At 33.0% G+C, this 16,422-nt stretch overlaps 2 long non-coding RNA genes across 2 annotated transcripts; one reads left to right on the top strand and one right to left on the bottom strand.

The window, feature by feature from the left end:
* The first annotated feature begins 445 nt into the window (after positions 1 to 445).
* LOC120358461 lies at positions 446 to 1,434 on the top strand. Its single transcript, XR_005575411.1, has 3 exons — positions 446 to 593; positions 670 to 863; positions 1,141 to 1,434. It is a non-coding gene; the product is annotated as an uncharacterized LOC120358461 (long non-coding RNA).
* Positions 1,435 to 8,082: 6,648 nt separating this feature from the next.
* Positions 8,083 to 8,529, bottom strand: LOC120358488. The gene is made up of 3 exons (XR_005575430.1): positions 8,515 to 8,529; positions 8,246 to 8,414; positions 8,083 to 8,137 (listed from the first exon to the last, which is right to left on the bottom strand). It is a non-coding gene; the product is annotated as an uncharacterized LOC120358488 (long non-coding RNA).
* Between the last annotated feature and the right edge of the window lie 7,893 nt (positions 8,530 to 16,422).

Here is a 16,422-nt window from a genome sequence, read left to right on the forward strand (position 1 = left end):
TTATTCATAGAATTGAAGTTTATTTACGATCTGGAAAAGAATAAAAAAAACATTTTTAGAAACATTATTGATTTTTAACATATAAATTAATATTGATTAATGTATAATGTAGTTGAATAATTTCAAAGTTATGTTTACTAAGTTTATAATAAACAGGAATTCTATATGATATGCTTGAAATATTATATGCTTTAATATGTACCTAATAATTAATAATTGTTTTATTAATTTTGATTTGTTTCCGATATAACCACAAACTTTAGAATAGATTAATTAATTTTTACAAACAGAAATTTAAACGAAATCCAGTGTTTAGACAAAAAAAATTACAATAAATCTAAATTCAAATCATTCTTTTTAACTTAATCTTTGATTTTTTGTGTTATTATTTAAAAAAATAAAGAGACTTACTTTTCAAGCATGCTTCTCGGTCTCCACGCTTTCGTCATCAATCGGATTACATTTGAGACAGCAATCGTCAATCCGATTAGCCTAGGGAAATTTTCTATACTTACGTTGAGTACCATTGTTCAATCCAATCCGAGATCCGATTAGTTATCGTAAACACCCACGAGTCGTGAAGTAGGACTATAGTATGTATATTTTTGTAAAACCATATCAATTAGATATAAATCCGAATATTTAAACGATCAATTGCGAATATTTTAGTTTTGAGATCAGTGGTGCCGAAGCAGTTAAAAACACTGGAGATATGTGTATCGAGATTTCTCTGCCAAAGCATTTCCAATCCATGGTATTTATGTCTGTGTCGAGGTTGAGTGGCACGAAAACTGGCAGAGTCATAAAGAACTTTACGTGACGGAGAAAAGAAGCTACAACTGAACATATTTACTCACTTACAAGTGAGCTTTGTCTTCAAAACAAAAATTAATTTGTTCATTTGAAAAACAACATACGTCAACAACTCTCACTTTTAGAGAATTAAAGATGTCTAGTTTTTACAACTGCAGCACTAAAATTAATTAAAAATTGATATTAATTAAATATTGTTATAGATATTAACATCTTGATTTTGACGCTCAATTAATTTTTTTTTATTTAAGTTGAATTATTTTTTAAATGATTGATTCAATTGTTTTTTTAATAATATCACTTTCAATTTGTGCATTCTAATTGCAGAAAAGAACACAAGGAATGTACCAGCAATCAAGATAAACAAATTATCCCTCAATATCTTGAGTAAAACAAAGTGACATTCTTTATCCACTAGAGATTCGAGTTGCAGAATGCAAAATAAAAAAGAATATTTTATCTTTGCAGCATCTACAACAAAGGATCCATTTCTTAAAAAGTTAGCTAAGTTCTATAATTTATATAGAAAGAACATTTTACATTGACATTGTATAAATTTAGAATCTATACATGTATACAGGATATTTAACGAGAGGTGAGAAATAAAGATTTTTTTTCTTATGTGACGTCCATTAATATAATATAGTTAAAAGTTTTTATTATTATTTTTATTATTATTTTTCTTAACAAATGCATCTGTATACAATAGTAATATTATGCGAGATAATTTTGTATACATTAAGTTATTGTGATATACATATACACACACAAAGTTAAACAAATGCGCACAATACATATACACAGATATACACATTTATATTTGCTTTACATATTATAACAATTTTCTTTTTTTTTTAAATAAAACGAATCAAACAAGTAAAAAATGTTATACCATATTTTCCCAATTTCAATATTCCTTCCTTTACAACTGCATAGAATGTCTGTAGGATGGCTAACTATAGTCGACTTATAGTTGTCTTCAAATGTATGACTTAAAGACGTCTCTAAAAGTCGACTTATAGTTGTCGATTAAAGTGGGACATTGTATGACTTATAGACGTCTTTAAGTCGTCTAAAGTCGATTTATGGACGTTCATTTTCCAGACGTCTAGCAGTTATGGCCGACTCATAGTCGACTTAAAGTCGACTTTGTGCTGTTAGGGATTATAGGCTTATATTATTATTAAGGGAATTGTTGATTAGAAAGATGGGCTTTTTACAATAAGTTATTAGTCGGTATCATAAGTTATAAGCCATAAAATTTGACCAATTATAGTCAAATGTGAAGAGAATATTCGACTGCGATTGATCAATTTTTATGGCTTATGACTTATGATACCGACTAATAGCTTGATGACCTAGTTTACACCGAACACTTGACACGCATCTAACAAGTAACTTTCTATTAAATTGTTTTAATTTCGACAATACATGTAAATGTATACGTGATATCTATATTTAATTAATTATCTTGATTCATATTGTACCAGCTTAATATACTATTCATTAAATTTATTACCGAAATTAAGATAATTGCATAGAAAGTTACTAAATATTACGCGTGTCAAGTATTCGGTGTAAACAAAGCCATTGTAGAAAGCCAATGGCTTTGTTTACACCGAATACTTGATATGCGTAATATTTAGCAACTTTCTATTCAATTATCTTAATTTTGGTAATAAATTTAATGAATAGTATATTAAGTTGGTACAATATGAATCAAGATAATTAATTAAATATGGATATCACGTATACATTTACACGTGTTGTCGAAATTAAGACAATTTAATAGAAAGTTACTTGTTAGTATGCGTGTCAAGTGTTCGGTGTAAACTAGGTTATTATATGAGTAAATTGTACTCAAAACTTTAAACGCATTTTTCTCGAAACTATGTTTTTCAAACTGGTGACCACGATTTCTGACAAACTAATGAACCGATGAATTGAATTCGCCTTTTACCTACATATTCAAAACACTTATCTTTATTGTTGGAACCAGCAAAATTAAATTATATTACTGGGTTTATTGTTTTACGTTAAACTTTCAAAATTTTGAGTGATTTTTTAAATTGATTTTTACATGCATAATAATTATTTTAAAAATAGTTCGATTTTAATAATTCTGGTTCCGACGATAACCAAATACCTGTAAATTAAGAATTTTTTTGGATTTCATGTTTCAGATAACTGAGTGTCGAAATTTTATGGTCACCATGAGACGATGCGCGCTCGGACACATTGCGCGAAAAAATGTTATAATTATTATAATTATTGTTATTTTTATTTATAAAAAATTCCAATTAACAAGCAAATATAGATAAATATGTGTGCAAAATTTCAAATCAATCGTCCATACAGTTTCCGTTAAAAAAAATTCATAAGAATAGACTTTTTTTGACCCTCCAAAGGGTCCTGCCCCCTTGAGCCGTAAGAAATTGACCAATCATAATTGAATATGAGAAGAATAATCGACCATAATTGATTAATTTCTTACGGCTTAAGTCTTACTACACCTATTGTAGACCGAGACTTAAAGACTTTACAATACGGATTTTCAAGCTAGACATGCTTTAAAAATTATATCATTGTTATTTTTATTAAAAAGTATAATTATGTAACAAGACAGACATGGAGTATTATTAACTTAAAGAAGTATATAGGGAAGGTCCCAGATGCGCACGGACCCAATCAGACACCACCAATCACGTAATCTAATCTAACCCAACCAACGGAAATACTGTAGGCATCGGCCGCTATAATTGGTGGTGTCCAATTGGATCTGTGCGCATCTGGGACCCTCCCATGTCTGGTAAAAATTTCAAACAAAAATTCCGAAAAATGATGAAGTTATAGCCCTGATAGCACATTGGCGCGCCGCTGAGATATCATGGTTGGACCACGGTCCGTCCCATGGTGGAAGTATTACATGGTGTGTGCAAAATCCGCAAACCACGCCCCTTTATCGCTTCGGATATTGCTCAGACCCTAGGTGTACCAACTTCGAAAAATTAAATGTTTGATAATATCAGGTTACTACAACTGTTATGATTGCATTTGTCGCACTCTGCTATATGTTCGTTGTGTCATTTTCTCTGAAAGAATTGCAGTTTGTATATACCGGGTGCTTTCCAACAAGAGTGCTACAGTGTGACACAGTGTCACACAGAGAGACACAGTGTAACACAGTTGTGTAGTATAATTGGAACAGATAAGTTACCAAACACGGTCACTAGAGTGCGTAAACGACTGACTTAGTAAAAAACATAGATTCAAATTGAATCAGAAATCTATCCGTAGAAAATCCAGACTCGTTAAAGAAGGAATTTTACATTATCCAACGTAGGAATAACTTCTTTACAATGCCGAGAAAAGAATAAACTTGCAAATTAATCCGATGAAATACGTATGAATAATGAATAATCAACGAATGCATTGTTTCTTAGGCTTATACAATTCTTTAAATAAAAATAATGAATATTGATTACCATCTAAAAATTCTGGGTCTGGTACGTTATTTTCAAACACGAGACATTTTTAGTAAAAATATAAGTCCATTGTGCTAATTTAAAAATGTAACATGTAAAAAAACGAAAGGTTCAAACTATAATTTTAATTTTGTATGTTAAGGCGACAAAACATAACTGAACATGACTAAAATGTACCAGTACCACACTTGAAAAAATAATTTATTTGCCCGATGTGTTGGCACTATTGATGTCTGACACGGCCAAACTTAATAGCGTTTTTCATTGGGAAAACTAGTGCGCACTGAATGTGCACTTGCTACAGGTAATTGGGCGTTTCCGTTGGCACCGTCATCGCGCAAACCAAAACGTCCAATTGCCAGCGGCGAGTGCACACTCAGTGCGCACTAGTTTTCCCAATGAAAAACGCTATAAGATTGAGCTGTGTTTTGCAGTGTCGCTTTGTGTCTCTCTGTGTCATAGTTGGAAAGCACCAATGTAGACACTGTGTTACACAGTGTCGCCTGTGTCTCTTGTTGGAAAGCACCCACCGTTTGTAGTACGCGTGATTTCGAAAGAAGTACGTAATTCGAGAGATTTTATGTGAAATTTAGTGAAGATGGTGCGTCGGTGCATCGTAAAATAAATAAGAAGCAATACTTAAAAAATGATGAAAGGAAAAAGAATAAAAAAATGAAAAAATTATTTCCGCATCAAAAACATAATTTTTGCAACAAAAAATAAACATAGACCAACTTTTGGTGACTTAGTCAACGATTTGCGAAAATTTTTAAAGAAAGACTGCTTCCTTTAGAGTGTTATTATCTCAACAAGACTGCATCGACTTTCGTGGTAGATGAGCAACCTATATACTAGTCAAACTTCCACAAAAATTAATCAAAGTTTGTAAAATACCAATTTTACATTTACTCGCGGCATTTTGTGCGGATCGAGTAAAACGATCGTGGCTTTTCAAACGGAACGATCTTAAAAATTTTATACATTTACTCGCGGCATTTTGTGCGGATCGAGTAAAAAGATCGCGGCTTTTTAAGCGGAACGATCTTAAGAATTTTATACATTACTCGCGGTAATTTATGCGGATTGAGTAAAAAAATTGCGACTTTTCAAGCGGAGCGATCTAGGAAAAGCACTATATATAGTGCAGTTCGCGGCCTTATGGCGGATCGAACTAATTTGGGAAATAATTAACTGAGAATTCTTTAAAATTAAATTTTTGTATTTGTTTTTTCTTTTTATATATTGAAAGAGACCTTCAAAGAGTCATTTCATTGAATTTTATGTAATTTTATTTGAAGCCTTTCCAGTTTAATTTATGTTAATATATAAAAAAACTTCTTCAATTATTGTAAAATATTAAAAAGTATTACTTATATGCAAATCACATTCTTCCTTCTGCTCGAAGCTCTCGTACGATATTCACGTATGCGATAAAAAAAGACCGAGAGAATACAACATGATGTGCGTGCAACGAAGACAACTACATTCAGTTGTAACAACTTTGTGGAGTTAAATAAGATTGGTACACCTGGGGTCTGAACGGTCAGAAAACAAGCGAGAGGGCAAAGAATTAAGCCTGCCGCAGACGATACGTTTTTTCTTACTGGATTTCTAACTGGATTTTCTTACTTGCTACCCTACGGGCAATGGTACTGGCAATGCTACTGGCCGTGGCTTCACACGGTGCGAGTTTTCGTACGGGCTGAGCAACTGAAATTTGTTTCATAGAAGCAGCACGCTTAAATATGGATGAGATAGATGAGATGGATGAAATTATTGCAACAGTTGTACATTGTCGTAAAATTGCTATTGCATTATTTTTAATTATTGAAAAATTGCGACAACAAAATAAATATCGCCGACGTTTATGGAGTCGACAGTCAATACATTCTTTAATGCCTTACTTTTACTGTGCTTATTATGGTAATTTGGTGTGTTTATCGCATATAAACATGATTCCTATTAGTAGGCCTCTATTAAACATAAAATATTTTTTTTGGACTATTTTGAAGTCTTTTCATTTTTGCACGACGTCATGTTTGCGAAGTGAATTCACATTTAAACTTTGACAACACTTCGACAGTATAACCTGGTATAATCCAGTATAACCTATACAGACTGCGTCCTGATTGGCTTTCACAATAAACCAGTACAGAATCACGTAAGAAAAATAGGACATCTATTACGAAAATCCAGTACGCGAGCCAGTAGAGTAGCCCGTAAGCTACCCATTTCCAGTACGGGAGCACGTAAGACTGCCAGTATAGGAGTACGTAATTAATCTCGTAAGAAAAAACGTATCGTCTGCGGCAGGCTTTAGAGAGAGATGCTTGCAAACTGCACACACCATGTTACTTCTACCATGGTCCGTCTCTTTGGTTTTGTGAGGCGAATTCCGACAGCGCACGGGACTAGAGTCCTATATAAAGAGAGAAGCGACATTGATGTCCAAAGCTCTGATTGGTAATCTGATTGATATTTGATTGGTTAAGCGAGCAGCCATATTGTGACCACAGCTGTTTGCAGAATGTTACGAATGGTGTTTGATGACGTTGAGCGGTCCCAAAATGGCAATGGAGGACTCAATTGGATACTGAAGGTTGTAATGGGGGTTCGTTGTTGCTTCTCTTTTTATATAGGACTCTACACGGGACCGATAGCCCACCACCCTCAGGGTGCCGTCACATGGGGCGTAACTTGCGTAGCGTAATTTGTGTATTCTAGTAACTTCTAAAACGTTCTTCTACGTTACGCCATTTTAACAGCCTTCTTTCACATGAAGCGTCTTTCGCGGATTTTCAAGAAATGCGTATCTAATGCAACCAATTGCTGATTAGGGTTTCTCTTGTACTCTCTAACAGAAATGCTAAATGAATTTACGATTGGTTTTTGTAATTTACGCGTCTCGGAAAGTACGCCTCATGTGGAACCATGGTGGAAGGGATAGCATGGTGTGCTCAATTTGCAACCTTCTTTCTCTAAAATCTGCGCTCTCCGTCGTTTTTCTGCTTCTTATTCCAGAGGGCTGCCAACTGTGAAAAGTTGAAGTATTTCACTTTCTAAAGTCTGTACACCTGATATAACTGTCTTTGTCGGACGTTTTCTATTTTCACTCTATCTCTTTTCTTGCAGATAGTTACCGCTGTAAATAAATGTTATTAAATACAACACGACACAAAAGACTAATTGCGCTCATTGTAAAAAATTAATAAAAATTAAACAGTTTGTGTAAAATATAAAGATTAATAGTATTGAATAATAAAATAATATTTGAAATAACACTACAAATATAAATATCGTAATAAATTTTACGGTAATTTTAATAATAAAAAATAAAGTTCTTAAAAATTTAAAAAACAACTATTGATATACAAGAATTTTTTCCAAAACAAGAAATAAATAGAATTATTAAGTCCACAAATCATTACAGAATATTAATTTTTTGTAAATAAAAAATTATTGAAATTTGAAGATATTTTTTCATTAAAAATGAAAAGAAAAAAATAGTTAAGATAGTTAAATTGAATTAAATAATATTCATTGATTTTATGCTTGAGCCACGTGTTGGTGTTTTTGAATGAACTGACTAAGACAATCTCTACCGACAAAATGTGAAGAAATAAGTCATTATTTTTTATGCAAGTTTCATGATAAATATAATAATTTATTATAGACAATTCTTATATTATACAGTTTTTAGATACACATAATTATTTATTATTTTATACATTTCAAAGTTAAAAAACTAAGAGCTAAAAATTCTATTTGATTTTTTTCATTTTTTTCTTGTTTTTGGTGGCGTTCAACACATTGCATATGTTTCCTCCAGCCTTCGATTACTGTAATAATAAAACAAAACATCATTGTTTATTGTATATATCAAGAATTTTGTGGTAAATTAAGATAGCAAATTACTATCATCAGTAATCGTTCAATGTTGTTCTTACCTTCTAAATCGACCCTTCGGTGATTCTGCATCTATCATACATTCCTGTATATTCGATGGATCATCAGGGCTGACGAGTAACTCGGAAGACTACATGTACATTTTCGTGGATGACGGGAAGCGGAAAATCTTCGGCTATGACTTTGAAGTCCATATTACTTTCATTGTTACTAAAATAGAAAATATAAATGTTACTTTGATAATGTTATGCAAAAAAAGGAATGTATTTTTCAGTAATTAATACATCAATTATTATTTATTCATTTTTACCTATTTTCCGTTTTTGGTAACAATAATGTTGGAACTGCACTCGGCAAAAGCGACTGTCTTCGAATGTCCATAGGAGGTCGAATCTTTTTACTTCTCACAAACAAATCTTCTGTGAAGTGTGCTAAGCATATATTTGCTGAAAATTCAAATGACAGAATAATAGTTAAGTTAACTAACAATTAATAAGTTAACAATTGTCTTAGTTTACATCAAGCACTTGATGTGTGCTATGTAACTTCCTATTAAATTATTTTAATTTCGACAATACGTATAAATGTATACATGATACGTACATTTAATTATCTTGAAACATATTGTATCAGTTTAATATACTATTCTTTAAATTTATTGCAAAAGTTAAGACAATTAAATAGAAAGTTGTTGGTTAGTATATATGTCAAGTAATTGGTGTTAGGTTAGGTTGCTCTTTTAAGATACAAATATTTACAATATTTTCTTTTGGAACAGTATTGGAATGTTGTGTGTGTGCCTGTATGTGTAATACAAATTGCAATGGAAATAATGTCATTACAAAAAATTGGCTAATAATATTTAATAAGACTTACCATTCTTAATATTTTTGGGCATAAAACTCTCTCCGATTCTCTGAATTCAGCCTTCACGCATTACTGCATTTTCCGGAAATCGGAAAAAGCTTACTTGCGCCGGCAAGTACGTTTCGTTGCAATTTTTACACGATTTCACTACACAATGTACCATTTTCACTTTATTTTACAATAAAGTTTAAAAAATAACCTCAAAGCACGTGTTGTTACTATGGACGCTATGAAGCAAAGACACTGAAATTGGAGCAATGTCGCTGGCGGCGCTGGTATGACAGAAAAAGACGCAATGCACGCACTCGTACGTGTGACAAAGATGCGACCATCTAGGTTCAGCAACTTTCCGACATTAAATATTTCATTTTTTCACAGTTGGCAGCCTTCAGGAATAAGAGACACTTTGCCGTGAAAAGGGGCGTGGTTTAGCCAAATTGAGCACACCATGTTATACTTCCACCATGTGTGGAACTGATACTCTGCACACTAGTATGTGTGAATCATCTATGTGCGAATCTAACCTGTGCGGGCATACATTCCTGTTGCTTGTAATTTTCAAAAATTTATATATATAAAACAAAATAAATAATGTTAGGCATTTAAGAAAAAAAAGCATTTTACATGCAAGAAATTCAAGCAACACGGACATATCTATTAATGTACAACTATAACCTTAAAATTTTGTATTAACATATCGCAAGAAGGTTGGATATGATAGAATGTTATTACAGAATAGCTATTATAAATAATAAATTTGATATAAAACTGTTTCTTAATTTACCCTAATTTCATTATTTATCTTTCAATTTTGTTCTGCTCATTTAAGTAATACATGTGTTACCAATACTTATATTACTACATGTACACCCATGGAATTTGATTCTGTCCATGGGGAAATTTTCTAAACTGAGAAGTCACCACTTTCTACATACTCGCAGTTCATGATTAATGTAACGACCAGAGCTTATTGGTCGTTACGTTAATCATGAACTGTAAGTATGTAGAAAGATAGCGACTTTTTAGTTTGAAAAATTTCCCCATGGACAGAATCAAATTCCATGGGTGTACAGTCGCCTGCATTATAGTTGCGACACTTTTTCTTAGATGCGTTTCTAAACGCGGAACAATAACGAGAGCTGAGAACGTGATTGGTTCTTACTTGTGGATCTAACCAATTACGTTCGCCGCTGGACGAGCAAGGCTACATTCCAAAAACCATAAAAAAAAGTGTCGCAACTATAATGCAGGCGACTGTACACCCAAGGACTTTGATTCTGTCCATGGAGAAATTTTTCAAACTGAGAAGTCGCTATCTTTTTACATACTTGCAGTTCATGATTAATGAAACAATTACAGCTTATTGGTCGTTATGTTAATCATGAACTATAAGTATGTAGAAAGATAGCGACTTCTCAGTTTGAAAAATTTCTCCATGGACAGAATCAAAGGGGAGGGTTCCGATAGCGCACATTCCGATAGCCCACCAACCAATCATCTTGACTTATCTAACCGAACCTACGGAAAATTTCTAGGCACCTGCCATTGTGAGTGGTTTGTGTGCTATCGGGATGTGCACTATCGGGACCCGCCGGAATCAAAGTTTTTGGGTGTACACCCAAGGACTTTGATTCTGTCCATGGGGAAATTTTCCAAACTGAGAAGTCGCTATCTTTCTACATATTTACAGTTTATGATTAACGTAACGGCCAATAAGCTCTAGTTGTTTCATTAATCATGAACTGCGAGTATGTAGAAAGTGATGACTTCTCAGTTTGAAAAATTTCCCCATGGACAGAATCAAGGTCCGTGGATTGGCGTTGGAGGGGAAGGAAGGTCGTTGCATCCACTTCAACGATGTGGAACGAAAATGGCGGCGGCCATACTTTTACTGCACACTCGCTCACTCACACAACTAATAGCTGTAGTACCTTACTATCTACGTACATACACTAACACTGACTCGCTGTCTCGAAAATGGCGGCTATGCAACGACCTTCCTTCCCCTCCAACGCCAATCCACGGACCTTGGACAAAATCAAAGTCCTTGGGTGTACAGTCGTGTTCATTATAGTTGCAACACATTTTTTTCGATGGTTTTTGGAATGTAGCCTTGCTCATCGAGCGGCGAACGTCATTGGTTTACCTGTGGATCCAACCAATTACGTTCGCCTATCGATGAGCAAGTTTACATTCCAAAAACCATCGAAGAAAATGTGTTGCAACCTTTTAGCTCACGACTGTACACAGCGTTTCTTACGGAGGAAATTGACGTAACGATAATAAGGGTCTGAGCAGAATGGCTGACTTATAACCTTAAGACAAGTTTTATGACTTAAGTCTTTGTCTTTAGGAACGCACAATAACTGTCTTATGTCTTATGTCTCAAGCAGTCTCAAGGGGCCAGTGATTACTAACAATTACTAACAATTATTTTTATTTCAAAATAGGAATTAAGATGGATTTCCAAAAATTTCGTGAAGCTAAAAATTGCAAGTTTTGATTAATTTAAAATTATTAATTGTAAGTAAATTAGATTATATCCGTTTGTGTGCACTAATAGTGTATGATAAAATTTATTCTGTTTAAATAGTTGGAGAACCTACACTAGCTTTATAGCTAGCATGCTTATAAATGTTAGACTTTTATTAAATATTATCATAATATAATTTCATACTTATTTCATACAAAATCAAATAACTGTAAGATTATAAAAAAATAATATTAATATTGGCAATATAAAAAAATTTATCCTATAAACTTTGCAGTTAATTTTCAGTCTTTGGAAGTTCTTGTGCTTTTCAATTCTTATTTTTAAATCAAAATTATTGTCAGTAAATAATATTTTAATCGATAATACATGATAACAATTATTTTATAAATAATTAAAATACAAGAAATTATACTAACCTCTTTGCTAATTTTTGCAAGCCAACAATAATCACAAATTTAACTTACATTACGGAACATAGCGTAGTTAGTTACAGTGCTACCAACTTTATGATTGAAAAGACTCTTTTCAATAGAACTTTCGGAATACACCTCGGATTCCCCCTCCCCCCGCCACCCTTTTTTTAACCCAACCCAACCTGAATCTTAGTTTTAAATAAAAAATTGTTTTGCATGAAAGTTGAAACTACCGATGTCTGTTTTACAGTGAAATTAACTTTTATCTTAATTTGCATGATACAAAGCACTTTCCACGTGAAGCGAGGTCCATCCCCATCCCACTTTCTCCACCCCCAGCGTACCCTCCCCCACAGATGTCTGCTGTGCAGCCAAATTAATTGTTATTTTAATTTACATGATACAGGGGGCTTTTTACGCGGAGCGAGGTCCACCCCCACCCCACCTTCCACCCCACCTTCCACCTCACCTTCCACCCCACCTTCCACCCCACCTTCCACCCCACCTTCCACCCCCCACCCCTCACCCCCGCGGGGGGGGAGGTGGGGGTGGAAAGGTGGGGTGGGGGTGGACCTCGCTCCGCGTAAAAAGCCCCCTGTATCATGTAAATTAAAATAACAATTAATTTGGCTGCAAAGCAGACATCTGTGGGGGAGGGTACGCTGGGGGTGGAGAAAGTGGGATGGGGATGGACCTCGCTTCACGTGGAATGTGCTTTGTATCATGCAAATTAAGATAAAAGTTAATTTCACTGTAAAACAGACATCGGTACTTTCATGCAAAACAATTTTTTATTTAAAACTAAGATTCAGGTTGGGTTATTATAAGAAATATTGTACAGATTCATAAATTTCAAAATTTTTATTTAACACTTTTTAAATAAATTAAGTTACTAAAACGCATGCGCATGCGGTCACCAGCATGCAAACGTGACCACAGCGCATGCTCAGTTTGCTACATAACGCCGAGATGACAAGTATCTTAACTTGTGCAATCACCAACTTTAACGCTTGATATCTCGGTTCGCGGGCCAGAGCGACACTTTTTCTTGCCAGATTCTTTCATTTTGAGTGAAAACGCGTCGAATGAGCCTAATTTCGTCAAAATCGGAGGTGCAATGGGTATTCTTAACAATTACCCGAGTTTGTACCAAACATTAATTATAATATTTCATCCAGAATGGATTGATAGTATTCGGTATTTTCTTTAACAAGTGTAATTATTTTGTGTATTACATAATTTTCTTAAGAAAAGTAGTCACCATGAAAATTTATAAAGCATTTTTCAACAATTTTACTAATATGAATTAATTCATCAGAGGGATCCCACACAACACGCGTGACTGTTAGTCGACTAGTAGCCGACTTTTCTCAGTTGACTTAAAGGCGACTTTCAATAGTTGACTATAACTCGACAGCAATTAACTGTTTGTTGACTATTTGTCGATTTTTGAAAGTCGACAAATGGTTAATAAATAGTCGACTGAAATATAACTCAAAGTCGACGAAAACTTTGTTCTTTTTATGACAAAAGATCTTATACTGTTTTAAGTTATTTATATCTTTTCGACAAAGCGAAAAGATATAAATGATAGATATTTTATCTAGCCAAAAAGACAATATAAAAAGAAATCTTAGTTTTAATTTGCTCGTTAGCGTCCCTTACGGAAATGAACTATTGGAAAGCTAATAATCACTATTGACTTACAATAGTGATTATTCATTCTCTAATAGTGATTATGTAGCATCTAATAATTGGGTTATTCGCAATAATCATTTCCTAATAGTTTTTGAATGAGTGATTATTGATTTCATAATGAGATTATTTGCAGTAATCATTCCCCAATAGTTCTTTTATGAAATGATTATTGATTTCATAATCAGGTTATTTGCAATAATCACCAGCACAGTACTTTTAATAGTTAATATATAAATGATTATTAGTCGACTATTCACAATAAACCCAATAAAAACTGGATTGTTTTATACGTTTATTAAACGCAAGTATGGTATAAAACAGGTATAGATATGTGGCAGATACGTATATAGGTAAAACGGTTTTTATACGTTAGTGCAATATATAGTACGTTTATAATAATCGTTCTTATCACATATATATAATACGGAACGTATTTTATACGTTGAAAAATGGTTTATAAAATGCCAGAAATATTTATAACACGTATAAAAATACTATCAAATACAATTATATACTAATTAAATAAACATTTCTTAAATACGTTTATGATTTGTAAAAGTTGTCCCTTTAAATAACCTATCAAAAATAGAATTTAATATCCAGGTATAATATACTTTTTAATGTAAATATGTTAATAAAAGTTTAAACGTAAATTATATTTATATGTTTTCATTGCAGCAATATTTAAACGAATAATAAGCGTATTTTATACACATTCGGTATAGCTAATTAAAGGTTTATTGAAAACGTATATTATTTATGAAATGAAAAACATTTATAAATCATTTTAGAAATATCGAATATGGTTAAAATCCAAGACATTCAATTATTAATAGTTATTTTACACGTAAAAACATATTACGGTGCTCTCAAAAATCGAGCGATTTGCTTTGGTTTTGAATCTCAAACATAGACTTTGTACTATGTCTATGGTCTCAAAGCTTTTTCGCGATGCCAGTCTTCGCGTCTTCGCGGCTTGCGCGGCTTCCACTAGGTGGCCACGCCGCGGAAGATTTTCTCGTGAGTCGAGTGCGGCCACAAGCATTATATCTAGGCGCTACCGCGACTGTTTTTCTAAATCGCACTTCAGTAAAACTTTTGGGAATTAATTGTTGTAATCTCGAAACGAAATTCGCTTTCGTTCTTTTCAAATGTGATGTGTATGTGGTTCGCTGTTCCACATAAAATTTTATATTTTTACGTGTAAATAACAATTTGTATTGTTATTAAATCTTGTATATAAATGTTTAATTCAAATTTAATCTTTATTTAATCCTTTTGAACCAAAGGGAAGAAATATTTTTTTGGAAACTATAATTTATTACGTTTAAATTATTGATTTATCAATCGTATTTTATACGACTATATAAATTGTAGTGACTAATAGTCGACAAATAGTCGACTCACAGTCAACTTATTGTCAACTTGAAAAGTCGACTGACAGTCAACTACTTTTGGGACATTCGTCTACTATCAGTCGACTCACAGTCGACTGACAGATTGACTTAAAAGTCAACTCTTGCCTTTTATAGTCAGCTTAAAGTCGGCTCATAGTCGACTTCGTGTTGTGTGGGATACATTATTAGGTACTCTTCAGAGACATAGACCTAGTTTACACCAAACACTTGACATGCATACTAACAAGTAACTTTTTATTAAATTGTCTTAATTTCGACAATACGTGTAAATGTATACGTGATATCTATATTTAATTAATCATCTTGATTCATATTGTACCAGCTTAATATATTATTCATTAAATTTATTACTAAAATTAAGATAATTGAATAGAAAGTTACTAAATATTACGCGTATCAAGTATTCGGTGTAAACAAAGCCATAATGATATGTATCAAGTATCAGAGAAAAGGACACAACAAAGGGTCAATGCACACAGGACGCGTCAACGCGTGGCGGATAGCCAATCATTCTTTTGCTTTCTTATTTCTTTCCATAAAAGCGAAAAAATGATTGGCTACCTCGCCACGCGTAACGCGTTGACGCGTATTGTGTGCATTGAGCAAAACATATAGGCTGCGTTCAGCAGACTCAACAGTTTAGTGAGCGCTTGCTGTTATTGGTATATTCTTCTAAATCTAAAAGTTTGATTGGATCATCTAGAAGAATATCTCAACATGTTGAGTCTGCTGAACGCAGTCATAGCAGGGCTTTGACTATATAAATATGGACTGCTAGTTGGCTCTTTTAGGCTGTAAGAAACATTTACAGCGCCATCATCTCCTAAGCGACGATTTCCAGTATAAAATAACATATGGTGTGGTGTGTGGCTTTTATACGCGACAGTAATAAACATTTGTGCGATTGAGTGATATAATACAATGGTAGTATATCGTTTTATAAATGGTTGTAAATCAACCAAATATAAAAGTGTAAAGGAGAAACACATTCCTGTACCATTTTTTGGGTAAGTTATTAGTTAATTGCATTGTAACCTAAACTTTTTTAATTTTTTTAAATTAGAAAATAAATTAAAAATGAGAAATATAATTCCTACAATGATTCAAGAAACATTAAGAAATCTAAGATTAGATACATTATTTATTAACTTTGACACACATATCAAAGATCTAGAAATATTAGAGAATCATAAATATGTAATAATAAAATTAATTATTACGTATTATTTGAACATTAAATTAGCTTATGAGGGTAAAATAATTACGTTGAATGAACACAAAGACTTCATAAGACGTAATTTAATTATTATAAAACTGTTATTTTCAGC

This window comes from Solenopsis invicta, chromosome 8, assembly GCF_016802725.1.
Source record: "Solenopsis invicta isolate M01_SB chromosome 8, UNIL_Sinv_3.0, whole genome shotgun sequence".
Classification (NCBI taxonomy): domain Eukaryota; kingdom Metazoa; phylum Arthropoda; class Insecta; order Hymenoptera; family Formicidae; genus Solenopsis; species Solenopsis invicta.